General features: G+C 37.9%; 1 protein-coding gene across 9 annotated transcripts in view; it reads left to right on the top strand.

Annotated features, from left to right (window-relative positions):
• The first annotated feature begins 2516 nt into the window (after window positions 1–2516).
• CHD2 (chromodomain helicase DNA binding protein 2) overlaps window positions 2517–13284 on the top strand; it is a 128419-nt gene continuing 117651 nt past the window's right edge. For 4 of the 9 annotated variants that reach the window (XR_006344415.1, XR_006344416.1, XR_006344417.1 and 1 more), the window contains exons 1-4: window positions 2517–2894; window positions 5162–5226; window positions 5773–5853; window positions 11106–11180. The gene's annotated coding sequence lies outside the window, so the exon portion shown is untranslated. Of the gene's footprint in view, window positions 2895–2966; window positions 3188–4146; window positions 4252–5161; window positions 5227–5772; window positions 5854–11105; window positions 11181–13284 lie in introns of those variants that run through there. The other 5 variants (XM_043921865.1, XM_043921864.1, XM_043921867.1 and 2 more) reach the window with 5 other exon arrangements.

Here is a 13284-nt window from a genome sequence, read left to right as displayed (position 1 = left end):
CCAGGTGCCATGACTACTTAAGCCAATGTGCCTAAAGTGTTGTTCACTGCGACAGGAGAAGTCACCACAATGAGAAGCCCGAGCATCGCAACCAGAGTAGCTCCTGCTTGCTGCAACTAGAGAAAGCCCACACACAGCAATGAAGACCCAGCACAGCCAAAAACAAACGGACAAAACCAAAACCAGAGAGCTAGAGTTCCCAGGTGGCATGCCAGGCGATTGATAGCAGTAGGGTGGAGGATGGGCACCAGGTCTGGGAATTAAGTTAAAATGACATCTGACATCTCCCAATTGGAGGGAGGCCCGATTCTGAAGGTGGAACACTTCAATGAAGTAGGGGAGAGAGCACCTGGCAAATCAGACAGCTCCCACAATGGGAGATCCAACTGAACGCATCTGGCAAGGGGGCAGTCTTGGCCAAAAACTGGGAGAGGGAGAAGGGAATGGGTCTGGAGTCAGACTACGGGGCTCAATGCTGGTTTTAATATTTCTTAGCAGTGTGAACCTAAGCAAGTTAAACTCCTTGCGCCTCAGTTTCCTAACAGAGATAATACACAGCGATAATAATAGCCTCTCATAGGGGTGCTGTGTGATCACCTAAATCAACCTCCAGTGAGGGCTTAGAACAATGCCTGGTGCATAGCTTACTCAGTGCTTTTCAATCATACCTATTTTTAATAAGGACCTGTTCAGGCCAGTTTTGCTGGCAGAGAAGTACTCTGTGATGAACCAGGACAAGCAGAATCAGAGATGGATTTCAGGTAGGGCTAGGAGGGAAAAGGTGGGGGGATGAACAAAGAATACACAAGAAAAATCAGAAAGGCTGAAGATAAAAAGTTCAAGGTGGGGCTATTTCAGAGAACATAGCCTGCAGCAGGTCTACAATGTTCAAAGCTAGATTGTGTAAAGGAATACCTTGGAAACTAAATGGAGAAAGCTGAATTTCAGTTAAAGAAGCATTCTTTTTGTGTTCACTTAGAGCTCAAATTATACTGTTAAGGAGAATGGCCAGTTTGCATAGAAGGAACCCTAAGATCTATATAAAGTTAGGAGATTTGAGTTCTAGCCCTAGTTCTGTCCTAAGTAGTTGATGCTGTACTTAATGAACTAACAACTGTATCGTTTTGAAAAGAAGGGGCCAGACCTAGGTCCCAGGCCTCATGAATATTTAACATTCTGATTCTAATTCAAGAACGGAAAACAGGGTCTTAAGAGAATTTCAGAGTTGCCCACCTTTCCACAAGACTCCTTCCCTCAAATAAATCCGTTAAGACTAAGAGCGTCTATATTCCTCTCCTTTTTCCCAGGTCCCTTGCCAAAAGGAGCAAGATTTGTAAAATGCTGGCATTGGGAGAGAGCCACTACTTCTTCTTTTCCCATCCATTTCAGGAAAGTTTAGGTTTTCAGTTATTCCTCGGTCTGCCAAGAGTTGCTTCCAGATTTAAGTAGGAAGAAGGGGAGGGGGCGGGGAAAGATTTGCTTAAAGGAAGTGAAGCTTGTTTTGCCTGTTCTCTGGGAGAAGGTGGTTGGCAGGTACACTATGACTGTTAAGCTTCAAACTATCGCTTTAACAAACACTCCCTGAGGGTGGAGTCTGGCCCAACCAGGATTAAGAGATACTGATTCACAAGGTCGAGGTACAATGTACATACTAAAACACGGCCTCTCCTTAATGGTCAACAAAAAGCTTACAAACTCTCAAATAAGTGGCATCTCAATTAGGATGCTTGGCTACGGGGATGTGCTGGTTGGAAAATAACTTGGCTCTAATTCTGTGACCTTTAGGGCAGGACTGGGTTGTTTAGAAGAAAAATCTACAGTTGAGGAAAAATGGTGTTGCCCAAACCTGCATCTTGTTTGCCCGTCATCCTGTCAGTCATTTTCCATTTTTTTTTTTTAAAGACGACAAAAATCTGAAGTCAGAAACACCGAATTCCAAGTTTTTTCCGGGAGCGAAGGCCCCATCTCTAGGACACTGTACTAATAATACTGGCCTGGGCTATTCCGCGCCTGGGACCCCCTAGTCTTCTCCGAGGGGTCCGCACTGCGGGGCGCAAACCAACAAACCAGCTCCAAACCAAAGGTTCCATCGTCAGCCAATCGCTGGCTGGGACCCCTCAAGAAAACCAGAGACACCTACAGAAGATGAGTGGCATTAAGACCAGCCTATCCTCGGGGAGGCAGCTGAAGGGGGTGGGGTCAGAATTAGCCAATAGTCTTCAAGTGGTTGTTGTTAGGCGGGAGGAAGACGCCTGCGAGCGTGCGTGAGGCCGCTCCCCGGGAAGGGGGTGGCAGGAAGCTCGAGGAGCCAATGGCCGCGGCGGGCGGGCGGTGGCGCGCATGCGTACTGCTACCTGGGGCTGCGGGCGGGAGGCGGGGAGGGTGGGGGAGGGGAGCGGGCAGGAACGCGGCGGAGCTGCTGCCGCCGCAGCAGCCGCCGCCGCAGCGAAGAGGCCATGTTGTGTGGTGTATGGGGCGGGGGGAGGAGGAGGAGGGAGTAGAGCCGAGAGAGGAGACGAGAGAGAGACACCACACACACACGGCACAAGATGGCCGGAGAGGCAGCAGCACCCCGAGCTGTCAGGCGTTTCGCCGCGCCCGCGGGGCCCGCCGGCCGGCGAGGACCTGCTCCCGGGCGGCCCGCAGACCCGCGGGAGCAAAGCGGCCGTGGTTGGGGGGCGAGGCGGGCCGCGCGCCGGGCTGGGAGCCCGCGCGGCAGAGGCGCCCGGGGCGGCCGGGCCCACGACGTGGAAAGCGCCGCTGCGGCAGCGGCCGCCGAGGCTCCCCGGGGCCCCGGCGGCCCGACCCGTACGGGCGGGAGGCTCGGGCGGGCGCCCTGGCGCGGGAGTCGGGTGCTGGCGACCAGGAGGGGCCGGCCGCGGCGTTCGGACCCGGTGAGTGGCTCCCCGGCTCCTTTTATTGTCCTTTGTCCTTGGGAGGAAAAGCAAAATGTCCTTGAGCGCGCGAGCAGGAGGGGGCGGCGGGCCGGGCCTCGCGGGCCGGCTCTACCCCGGCGGCGCCGCTCGCTGGCTCTCCGGGCGGGAAGCGCCGCGGGGCCGGGGGCTGGGGGCGCGGGGCCCCGCTGCAGACCCCGCGGCGGGCGGGGGGCCGCCTCGCTGCCCGGACCGGCCCCGCGGGGAGAGGGGCGGCGGCGGCGACCGCGCGAGGAGAGCCCCCGTCTGTCCTGGTGAGTTATTTTGATATTCAGGGTAAGGAAAAAAGAATCCCCTTTTCACGTCCTTCCAACGGGGGAGTTTTTTTAACCCCTTTCCCATGAGGTGGAAACTCATCTTCGTGGTCGAATTTAAAAGAACAATGGAACCCTGACTACGTTTCAACAAAAAATAAAAACTTGTTTTTTTTTTTTTGCTTTTGGGTGTTGGCTTTTAACTCTTTCCAAGCCGATTTTGAAAACGGCTGCAGTGTTACAGATGAAAAGGTAGTTGCTGTTTGTTCAACCCTTTATTGACGTTAAGGTTGTCTTTAAAAAACGCAAGTTGGAGGAGTGCTTCTGGTATTTCAAAAATTACGAAGCCAAGTTTACTATGTCGTCAGGGCTGTTTAATGGAAATAGATTATAATTACGGTGCTAAACGATGACGTTTGATTAAGGTAGTTTATTTTACTGAGTAATTACGCCAAGATTGTTTGACATTCTGTTGTTTGAACAATGATTAAATCTACTGTTGGGGTACTTTTAAAAAGGTCATAAGGAGCCGTTATCTGTAACTTACCACACCTGAATGTTAGGAGGTACTTGGGTCAGTTCCTCGACTTTTAAAAGTTTAAGTTCGTCGTTTGAATATTTTTAAAAATAATGTGTATCCTCACAAGCTGTGGTAGACAAAACTTTTGCAAAGGAATATTCAGACACCAAATCCCTTTGTGAAGTTACTTTCTGGTAGTGTAAATATTAAAGTAGGATTGCTCGGTAATGGGCGATGAAGAGGAGCCATATTTGTTGCATGCATAAAAATCCAGTTATGCTCAAAATGGAACAGTATTTTAATAGTGTATTATGCTTTTTAAAAAAATTTGTAGAGTCCCCTGTACAGTCTAGAAATTTGAAACATTGTCTGAGAGGGAATTTAAGTTTAGTGATTTGAAGAACAAACCACAAATGCACAAAACCTTTGTGTATTTTAGAATATATTTGTCTTCGTCCTGCGGTAGCTCATGTGTTGTTGTGGAGGTGAAGATCTACGTAAAAATAGTGTTCGGCAGATTTACGTAGTACTTGTAAAATCAAAGGTACTGTTGTATTTTTTAATGTTTCTGAGGGTATTTTTCTTAGTGAAATTGTTTTATTTTCCGAATAGCATTCATATACTGCTACACGTTACATCAGTTGCGCATATCTTGATTTTACAGACTCTGTTGTTTTAACCGTTTTGGTTTTTCAAATCAACGTTTTTGAAATTTTTGAACACTGCAAGTCGTTTTACATTAATATTCTGAATCTAGTTTTTCAGAATCCTCTAAATAGCAAAAATGCAAAATAATTGCTAGCTGTTTAACCTCATAAGATCTTTTTACATGAGAAATGGGGGAAGGGACCCTGAAAATGTTGGAGACCTCAGTTTGAAATTGAGTAAAGATCATAGATAGTACATGTTTTAGATTTGCTTTAAAGACAAAGCTAATATCCCACTTGGTGAGATCAAATAACTTATGGTTTAAAAATTTAAAGTAATCAGTAGCCATTTTAACTTCACTAATTTCTCCTGGAGTTAATTTTTAATTGCTCATTCTTGTAAAAGGTAGTTCTAGATGGTAAAGAAAATTTAAGATGATTTCAATCTTTACAAATGGTAAACTTCTTTGTTTTTGTGTATTGCTTAGCATCAAAGAAAAATAAAAATGAAAACAAGGTCATAATCTTAAACCTGTCCAAAGATGTGAATTTTTTTCTTTTTTTAATCTCAATACCTTATCTCTAATGTTTATCCATGCAACTAAAAGATGAGGAAAACAAAGACTGATAGATACTGTGATAAATAACTGCAACCTTAAATGTACAGGTAGCATGTTGATGAGCCATCTCTTGAATTTATCCAATGATCATGTCTCTGGAATATTTTCTCATTGTTTCATCACACTGAAACTTTGGCCAAGAATTGTTCAAAAATCAAAACACTGATATTATCTTTTTTTTTTTAAGGTAACTTACAAGATTAAAATTAAATTTGGTTGACGATTCTGAACAAATACGCTGTTTTATTTGAGGTAAGAATGGGTAAATTTTACTACTTTGACGTAAAAGTAAGCTTATTAGGTTTTTAGTTTCTTTGATAATTTATATTTTTGATACTGATTATGAGTAAATATCTGAAATAATTTTACAAAATCTTTAAACCTTTTCTTGGAGAGGTCTTACTTGCATAGCTATTGTAACTTAATGTGCCTTTTGAATAGTTTAAAATATTGAAGGTCCTTTAAGCCTTTGTTTAATTTTGGGACCAAGAAAAAGACTGATTACACTTTCAGGAAAACCATAAACCAAAGATATGCTTTTCTTTTATACTGTGCAAACACTTTTAATCTTTTAATATTAAAGAAATAAGTTCATTGGAAAATTCAATCTAGTTACTATTCATACTAACATTTTAGGGGAGAATGTTTTAAAAATTAGGGTTTTGTGAGCATTGATTTTAGTTTTTGTTCCTTTTATGAAATAAGAACTTTAAAAACATGTATTCCTACTTGGCTTTTGGTGGTTCCATCAATAAATTGTTTAGAATATTGTTTTCTTTCCCCCCCCCCCCCCAAAAGGTATGCCATTTTGAAGACTGAGACCATGGAATTTTATCCTTGAGGATAAATCTTTGTGATAGTCTGTACTTTGTATAGCAAGTAAGTAAATGTTTTAACCCAACATATGAAGTCTAATAGCTACCAACATTTGAATAGGAAAATATCAGTAAAGGTCGTCAATGTGACATAAATTGTAGAGTTAATCTCGAAAAAGGGATGAGAAAAAGCCCATCAAATGCATTTCCTTATATCAAAGCAGTTTTGTGCTAATGTTAAAACAGTTGATACATGTAATTTATATCAGCTGTGAGACATTCAGTACTTTTCAGTTAAATGGTGATTTAGATTTATGGTTAAATCAGAAGTTGAGTCGTCATCTTTACAATTTGGAAGGTACATTCTTCAGCCATTTTTTTGATAATACAGATTATGTTTTAGAAATGGCGTAGAATTTTTGTATCTGCAGATCTTACAATTCTTAAAAGAACTGTATTTCAAAAACTAAGTAGACCCTTTCATAGTCTAGTAATTATTTAGTGGATTTAAAATACTCGTTTTACCTATTTTTGTGAGTCTTTCTTCCCAAACAGGTATAAAAATAAGTTATTTTATAGGAAACTAAAATGATATGACTAAAGAGACTTGTTACCTTTAGCTTAGTAGGTCTTTAGAGCTTGAAAGGAAGGAATAATTTCAACATGTATATGATATTTTGATATCCTAAACTTAGATACATGAATGAAAAAAATAATTTTCAGGAATAATTTCTTACTCCTTAACACTGAGTGTAGAAATTAATGTCAAGTGATATTAGCAAGGGATTTACCGGAGGAAATATGGAATATAATGAGATATCTTGGGAAATTTTAAGGATAGTCAAATAACCAATTAATTCATATAAGGGCAGGTTTGCATTTGTTCTTATAATTTTTGTGGATAATTTATCATTGGTGTTAGCTTATTCTGTTGATTCAAATAGATGATAAAGGTAATATTTTTATTCCTTTTGCTTTAGCTTAATTTTTGCTTTTGGTTCTTTTGCAGTTTGGTCAAATAATGTACAGAAGAAACCAAATGTTAGACCTTTAACAGTAATGTTTTAAAGATGTCATATATGTAAAGTTAAGACATCTTTCATCCCAGCATCCTTAATACAAATACCAAGGTTAGGGTTTCCTTCTTGTAAATGATAGGATGTTATTTTAGCATTCAGATGTGCTTGGACACTGTTGTAAAAATTGAGACTTGAACTTCTTAAGACACAAATGTATGTGAAGTTTAGGGAAGTTTAAGTAGAAATTGGCAGTGACTTACAATAGACTACCAAAGTTGTGATTTGAATCTATAAAATTAAAAAGACTTTAAAAAAGATTAAAATGTTAAATGGAGATTTTTATCTTTTTTTGCCCAGTATTAATCATTATAAAAATAGTTTAAATGATATAGAAACTCCTAAATTAACATAATGGAGTTCAGTTTTCCTTTTTATCACCAACAAAATAAAAGATTTTAATAAGTCACATTTTAAAAAGATCTGCATGTCCTTTGACCTTCATAATAATACGGTCAATGTTTTGAAATCTGCTGCTGAGCCAAGCTTGTAAAATTGGCAGTATTTCTGGTAGACAAAAATAATGGATACATGAGAGCAAATATAACCAAAGATACCATTATTTTAAGTTACTATATTTCATTAAAAAATATTTAGTTTATTACTACTTTCTGTTTGAGTCAAAGTTACAAATACTTACATATTTGTTTTTATTTTAACATTTTGAATTCTTGAATCAAAATCACCTGATCAGGTTTGAGATTGGATTCCATTGTGTTTATCATCGTGGCAACAACTGTTTAAAAAATTCCCTGGAGTTCCACAGATATGAAGGAAGCCATGCCCATAGTTAACAAAAGGCTTTCATGAACTACTACATATATCATTAGAGGCTAGATTATATGAAACAGATAATTTTGAATATAAATTTTCTTTCAAGCTTAGTTTACTATTGTTCACAGTTTCTTAATTGTTTAAAATTTTGGACTGTGGACAGCCAATTAATTTGCCTCTTTTACTCTGATTTTCTTCTTTGTTGAGAGGGAAAAAAGATAATTTGGGGATATCTCCATCTTCTCCATTAATGAGAGGTGTGTGAAAGAATGGAAAGAGTAACTGACTCAGCAGAGAGGAGACCCAGCTTCTAATGTGAATTAGTTCTGTAATCTTGACATTTTATTCACTGTGGGCTTTAGTCTTCCTAATTTGTATAAAATATTTGGAGTTTTCCAATCTCACACCAGTTTGCTCTTAAATTGTGTGGTAAAAATAATAGTGTCTAATTCTCTTAAACTGGAGAGCAGTTTTTATAATTTTTGCATTGCAAATCGTAGATGTTATTTCTGTGTTGAAGTTATTTGACTAACATGAGACCTGGGCCAGTAGTATACCTGACTTTCTTAATTTTGATGGTGGTCATCAAATTGTGTCTGACTCTTTGTGACCCCATGGACTATAGCCTGCTAGGCTTCTCTGTTCATGGGGTTTCCCAGGCAAGAGTTCTGGAGCGGGTTGCCATTTCCTTCTCTAGGGGATCTTCCCGACTCAGGAACCTGTGTCTCCTGCATTGGCAAGAGGGTTCTTGACCATTGAGCCACCAGAGAAGCTGTTTCCTAATTTTAGGCATTCTGAAATATTAATAAATAGTATAAATGCAGACATAATGGAGAAGTGTGTTTAAAAAATAGAGATTTAGAATGCTGCAATGAAAGTGTTGTTTTGAATTTTTTTCCTAATAATTATTTAATTAAATAATTTAAAGATTAAGGTATTCAGTGTAACATTTGCAGCTGACCATCATGATTACAAAGCTTACATGCTTGACATAATCTATAAAATTTCTCTGAATACAACTGTATTTCAAAGATAAATATTCTCCTCTTACTCAGCTACCTTTCCCTTCCAGATTAAGTGGCTCAGTACACTTAATTTTCAAATTGATTGTTATTTCTGAATATAATTAACCTTTACAATTTAAATTCAAGAATATTCTGAACTTTACAAATAAAAACTGATTTGAATGTTTACATAACTTCCAAGAAGCATGTTTACTGCAACAATTTGATTTATACATAGTGTATGTAAAGCTAGATAATCCACTGTTTTGGCAAATAAGCCTTTGTTTTTTAAGTTTATTTGAAATTGAATATTTCCCAAAAAAGCAATTATATCCTTAATATATATTACAGAGTAGTCAAAATCACTTTAATTTAGGTTATCAAGCTAAATATTTTGCTTAACTAATGGTTTATGAGTTATGTTTTCTTACAACTTGATGACTTTACCACTAGTACCTTATTTTTGTGAAAAATTTCTTATATTTCACAATGCTCTCAAGTTTATTCTTAGTTAAGATGTTAGGTTGTTTTGAGGATCTCAAAAGATGACAATCAAATGTAAGAAAAGCACAAATGGCCTAGTGTTAATGTAAGACTACACTAAAGTCATCTTTGCCTTTTATTATAAAATGACCAGCAATCATAACATACCTTTAATTTCATACTAAATGAGAATCCTTGTTACTGCAAAATATTAAAGATAGGAATATGAGCAAAATTATCAAATTTTGTAGCCTTCTTAAGGTGAACTTAGCTTGTGTTAGCGGCTCAGTTGTGTCTGACTCTGCAACCCCCTGGACTGTAGCCTGCCAGGCTACCCTGTCTGGAATTCTCCAGGAAAGAATACTGATGTGGATTACCATTCCGTTCTCCAGGGGATCTTCCCAACTCAGGGATCAAACTCAGGTCTCCGCATAAAGGAAGGATTTGGCAGGTTTTGGAAAGGAGATAGAGTGGTGGATTACATTAGTGTCAGTAATTTTTGTGGTGGTGCAAAGTGTGATCCAACTTCTCATCTGGTTTTCATGGAGTGAGCACCCTGAACCACATACTTGTACTGGTGGAGAGCTTTTTTTAATAAGCTGATGAGTTTTCCTCAGACATTTCTTTCACGGATATTCCCTTAAGTCATTCCTGCCCTGCTCTCAGGGACTAAATCAGTCTATTTTACTTGATTGATTTAGGGTTTATCTCTGTTCAGTAACTGTCTTCTTTATATAAGCTCAGGTTTAATTTGGAAGCTTAAAAATGAGTAATGCCGTGTTTCTTGTTAATGGCTTCATTTTATTAATTCGTTGGGAGGAAATTTTAGCATCTTGATCTTAGAAGAAATTTTGAAGCCGATCTTTGCAATATTTCTTGGATATGAACAGTCAAAAAATCATTCATGGGTTTAGATTTGGTAAAGTCATCAGGAACTTGCTTTATAATTTGAAAATTGGAAACCTTGGTCTTGGAAAACATTTAGGTAGCTTAGTTGTTGCTTAAATCCTAAACTTTATTGTATTTTCTAAAAATTCTTAAATTGGTACATTTTCATATTGAACTTTTAAACAAAGCATTTTGGATAATTCTTGCCCCATTATTTTGATTATTACAATCATACTTTGGCACAGCAGTGATGGGAAAAAGTATATACCTGTAGTCTCAAAAATTTACTCAAGATAGAGAAACATTGTCTTCCATGTTGGTGAAGTATTTCAGTCTAATCAATGAAAAGTATGGGTATGGTATTTTTATCAAGCACATATTTTAGAGAGGGTTAGTGTTGATGCTGGGAAAAATTGAGGGCAAGAAGAGAAGGGGATGACTGGATGAGATGGTTGGATGGTATCATCGACTCAGTGGACATGAGTTTGAGCAAACTCAGGGTGATAGTGATGGACAGAGAAGCCTGGCATGCTGCAGTTCATGGGGTCACAGAGTGCAGCAAGACTTAGTGATTGAACAAGTGTTGAGTAGGTCCATTTAATTAGTAGTAAAGAAAAGTTGGAAGTTATACTTAAGGTTTCTATCCTAGAATAGTGTTGACTAAGGTTCATGATAATGCGGTGATACTGAAGAGTGAGAGAAACAGCCTTGCCAGGTTGGAAATGGAAGCTTTCCTTTAGAAGTGTTGACAGCAGGTTAGATGAAGGGCCAGAAAATAAAACACTTCTGTTGAGGAGTGAGGTGGGCTCTGTTAAACAGCTATTTTAACAACCATGACTGCCTGTTAGGGAGCCCAGATTTTTACCTAGGAAGTTCTTGGGGACTGAGACTTAACATGTGTTTTTATAGTAACATTCTACTGGTGAAGCTCTGAGCATTCAGATTTAAGATTCTCTCGATTAGAACTTTTGATCTTTTGGAACTTTTATAAATACATGTCTGGTAATTGATTCTGATAAGATGTTGAAATTTCCACATAAATCTATTTTTGTCTTTCTGTACATAAAATTATGTTCTTTTGCTTTCTGTAGGAATATGAATCCTGAAGCTGAATTACCTAAGGGGCCTCTACAGCGAAGTGAAATAGATGTTGGTGGAAGCATTTAGTAAGTTTTTACTCAATTTACATGTTTAATCTGTTTTTTAAGTTTAAATGTGACTTTGGAAATTTTAAGTAAATGAGTCTATAAAAACAGGGATTTAGTGAGGTTCAAAACAGTACAAAAATAAACCCATATAGTTAGATGTGTACCAAGTTTATTAAAATCTTAGTTACTCCAACTTTGTATTATTTTCTGCTTTTTTAACTTAGGTTCAGGCAAAGTTTAAATGGCAAGAAATCGTATTTGAATATGCTTTTAATACTATACCTAGGACTTCTCTGATGGTCCAGTGGTTAAGACTGGGCTTCCACTGCAGGGCGCAAGGGTTCCATGCCTGGTCAAGGAAATAAGAGGCCACATGCACAGCGCAGCCAAAATAAACAACCTGCACCGTAGATCTAGGTGTTTGTAAACTGCCCTCTGTTTTTATAAATAGAACTTTATTAGAACACAGCTATGCTGTTTCATTTACACATTTTCTGTGTCTACTTTATTTAGAGCTAAGGAGTAGAGAATAGTTGTAGCTAATAGCCACAAACCATTGAATACTTAGTATCTTGTCCTGTAAGGAAACCTAGCTTATTCTGGATCCTTCTTTTTTGTCAGCTTTTCATATGTAGAACTCCGAAGCCCTTGAATTCTCTTGGTAATAGAGCATACTTTTCTGGATTTCATTGTTACTAATTCAAATAAATGAAGTAATCATGAGCTTTCCTTAAACTTGAAAGCCCAACTAAAAGTCCTTTTTACACTAGGGTTTCGCCTTGATAGTGTAGAAGGTGTGGTTACTACTAGGGAATTTCTAACTCACCATCTGAGAAATAGTGGGAAAAGAGTGGTGAGACTGTATAAATGAATTTGGATGAATTCTCAGATGGAATTATTTTTGACAAAGCTTTTTAGTATGATAATTATTTAGTAATTGTTTTATAAAAGAAAGTTTTGAATCACATTTGCGTATCTAGATTCTGTATGAGAATCTTTGTTTCTCATTATTGTTTGAACCTCTATTATATAAATGGTGACTAGGACCTGTAAAATAGTGAATTTTTTTTTTAAATGGGGAGTGGTGAGGACAAAAATGAAAAGTTTCCTAATGTAGTATAATTTATTGACTTCATGCCTTCTATTTTAAAGTGATCAATTGCCTGGCACATAGTAGATGCTCAGTAAATACTTGTTGATTTAATGTATATAGTTGCTGTTAAACATTTGTCAACTAGTGTTTTGGGTGTAAACTAAAAATGAAGATTCATTATTAAGTTTATAATGCTTCAAATACTAACTTTTAGATATGCTTTGAATACTAAACTCTGACTCAGTAAAAGCTTAAAAGTTTCAAGAAACCACAGCTTTCAATCTTTCATGAACATGTAGTCAAGTTTTAAACTAATAGGGATAATGGGGAAGATTTGATAATAAAACTTTTAAGTAAGATGACTTTCTTAGCCCCCACAGTTGAACAGCATAGTTTAACAGTGTGAACAACAGCTGGCTGCTCTTGTTTCTTGCATGCCCACCTTATTTAGGACCCAGACTTGTTAATATATTTTAATCCTATTGAGGAGTCAAGCTGTTTTTGGTAATAAGACAGAATATGTGAATTCACTATTAAATATTTTCAAATTTAAAGGCTGTGCAAAGAAGATTGAAATTATGACATAAGTACCAAGAAGATTAATTACGTGATGATAATGATCAATTTCTCCTTACTGTACTTTTGAACCCGTTTGTCCCACTGGTTTTGCATTAAGTCTTTGAATTTTGACAAATGGTAGCATTTATTAGAACCATTTGTTTAAAAAATTGAGTCATTCATCTTTTTCCTTGTGCTCTTCCCCGTCCCCCACATATTTTGTTGCTTTTAAAATAGGGGTTTGCTAAGAAGTAGAGGTAGGGAAATGGCTTATTTTAGGGGAACCTCTCTTAAAACACATCCAGTAATGAATCACTTGCTTGCATTTCAACTAACATCTCATTTTACAGTATCCCAGTGTTTTTTAAACAAATTTACTGAATTAGGATTTAAAACTTTCTTGTTCAATATTATGTTTTTAATTTTTGGTTGTACAGTATTTGGGGATTTTAAGAGATAGTAGGTACTTAC

This window comes from Cervus elaphus, chromosome 13, assembly GCF_910594005.1.
Source record: "Cervus elaphus chromosome 13, mCerEla1.1, whole genome shotgun sequence".
In the NCBI taxonomy this organism is placed as follows: Eukaryota; Metazoa; Chordata; class Mammalia; order Artiodactyla; family Cervidae; genus Cervus; species Cervus elaphus.
Note: the sequence above shows the minus strand (reverse complement) of the source record. Positions and strands in the feature narration are given on the sequence as shown.